The sequence below is a fragment of the Pollicipes pollicipes genome, unplaced genomic scaffold (assembly GCF_011947565.3).
Source record: "Pollicipes pollicipes isolate AB1234 unplaced genomic scaffold, Ppol_2.1 Scaffold_6686;HRSCAF=7923_pilon_pilon_pilon, whole genome shotgun sequence".
Classification (NCBI taxonomy): Eukaryota; Metazoa; Arthropoda; class Thecostraca; order Pollicipedomorpha; family Pollicipedidae; genus Pollicipes; species Pollicipes pollicipes.
The window spans coordinates 16,555,067-16,557,639 of NW_023596921.1; positions in this window are offsets into that span (position 1 = coordinate 16,555,067).

Here is a 2,573-nt window from a genome sequence, read left to right on the forward strand (position 1 = left end):
TTACCGCTAGTCCCAGAGGTGTCACATTGCTAATCCGGTTTGGGGGGGGGGGGGGGGCTTGGCCGTTAAGGTAGGTCTAACCTACTCCCAAAACCGGATTTCTCCTTAGTTTTCTGCCACTTGCGCTCCCTTTCCTGGTATTATAGCTTATTACTGTTTAAAACCCACATTTTCGACCCTCATTTTTGGTTTTGTTGCTTATGAGTGCCTTCACAATCTGCAACTGCAAACAATAAACTGCATTTTTTGTAAAAAGCTTAGAACAAAGCAGGTCGTCTACCCCTGTATTATTTACCGCATCCCCTTACTTCATCCGCTGCCTGTGTAATTCGCCAGATTTTTTGTCGTGGTCTGTTTCAAATTATGTTTTCCAGTGACTTACATGCATAATGCATTGGAGTAGTGATCACATTCACGGCATGCAAAACCATGACCACGGTCGTCCGGCAAACAAAAATACGATCCAGACAAATATGCACAATTTTCAAGAGCTCCATTCACAGTTTGCAACAGCGTTGTGTTGAAAAACACGTTTCACATTTGGGAACGATTGGAAAAGCATGAAGTAGGTATTGCGGATGGAGCATTACGCGCTGTTGGCCACAGGGTGGCCGCGCAAGCCATCCGAGGTGGCTCCACCAGCCCTAATGTCGCCCGTGACGTAAATCACTGATATATAACTTAGCCAGGGATGCATATATGTGTGTATATATACGTATATGTATATACATGCATATATATATATATATATATATATATATGTAAATATATATATATATATACATATATACCGTTGTGATGTGTACAAAACGGCGTGCGTACCTTGTGCATTGTCACTAATGACACCATTCTACGGTCTGCTTTCACGGTGGTGGACGTGACGTAGTTTCCCGTCAGCATTAGGAAACAGACTCGGGGAAATGAGCTTAGTCAACAAATTCCGGACTACGTCTAAATACATGCACTGATTCAACGTAACCCGCATCCTTTAACGCAACATTCGACGCATTCAACAGATTGTTGGACCATCATCCATGAAAATGACAGTGACATCATCATCGACAGTGACATCATCACAGTGACGTCATCCATGAAAATGACAGCAACGTCAGAGTTTTCACTGAAGGGCGAAAACAGGGCGCCGGCTTATTTTACCTCCTAGATATTTTCGCGTGTGAACGGCCAACGCCGGTATTTAGAGGTGTCGTTCGCTTTATATGCATGACGTCACACCAGTGACGACGGGTTTCCAAAGCCCGAAACCAAGGTCTTCGAGGGCAATGCACCCCTTCCAGCCACTTGCCACGTATCATGGCATACGTGATATCATTGCGTCCATTTTCTAGGAGGCCGCCAAAAATATTTGTGCAGTGAGTAAGGTGATCCTTAAGATAGCTGAAAAAGGCACCTCCGTTGAACGGCCTTCGCGGCACACATGGGTCAACGCCTGCTGCAGCCAACGTTCGTGACATTCACGCGCTCATCATCGGCAGCAAGCGATGAGAATATCGCTCCTCCGGGGCCACACCGGCTGCCGTCACGGCCGAATCCATTCTGGTCACTGTCGGCAGCGGCGGATCGTGACGCCCCCTCCCCCTCCCCTCTCGCCGTCCGTCCGAAAGGCCGCGGGCGACGGGACGGTCGGTGACGCGGTGACGGGTCCCGTCGTGCCCGGGTCCACTCACCGCTCACCAGCGATCCGATCGGCCGAGCTGGCGGGGACCAGTGTGGGAACGCAAGACAATAGAGTGGCCGGCGACTCTGCTGCCGCCACTGCCGCCTCTCAGCGTCAGGCGGCCGAGACGCACCAACAAAAAAGGGTGATTACCTATTGTCAGCTGATTTTTTGTGGCCTTCGGAAAAAAACACGTGAAAAGATAAACAGGGCTAAATCGGCAAGATTGGTACGAAGATGATTGATGAAGTCGGTCAGGTCCACAAAAAAGGACTGGGAAATGGACTGGCGTGCACAAAAGACGTGTCCAGTTTCGTCTTGTGGTCGCTGGTGCTCATCACCATCGTCCCCGCCAGGCCATCGCGTGAGCGTCCCCGAGCGGCATCGGCTCGTCCCCGAGCTTGCGGCGCCCCGCCGCCAGGGGTCCGACCGATCACTCCTGAATTATGCATCACACCCTGGTCGGCCACGGCCGCGGCATTTCAATTTGTCACTGGCGCTCCCATCGTGAGCGCGTCCAATTTTCGCCGCATAATGCCGGGCGACTTTCCATCAGCCGCGATCCGTCGCGGTTGCGCCCCGCCCTTCTGCACGCGGACCGCCGCGGGCGCCGCGCATGCGCCACGAGCGCCGCCACACGCCGACGCCGAGCGCTATGGGCGCTGGCGCGCTGCCGGTTGTACAGAGGCGAGAGGGGGGGGGGGGGGGGAGGGGCGACCTCCAGGTAATCTATCTGTGCCACATCGGCACCGGTTTCGCTGAGGTCATGCGTCATTTGCGGGCCATCACGCCCAATCGCTCGAATTCGATCGCCAAACTGATTCGTTGGAGATTGCCGGCGCTTCTCCAGCGGGGTACCCGTAATTGAAAAGATAAGCCGCAGCGAGAGCGCCTTCGC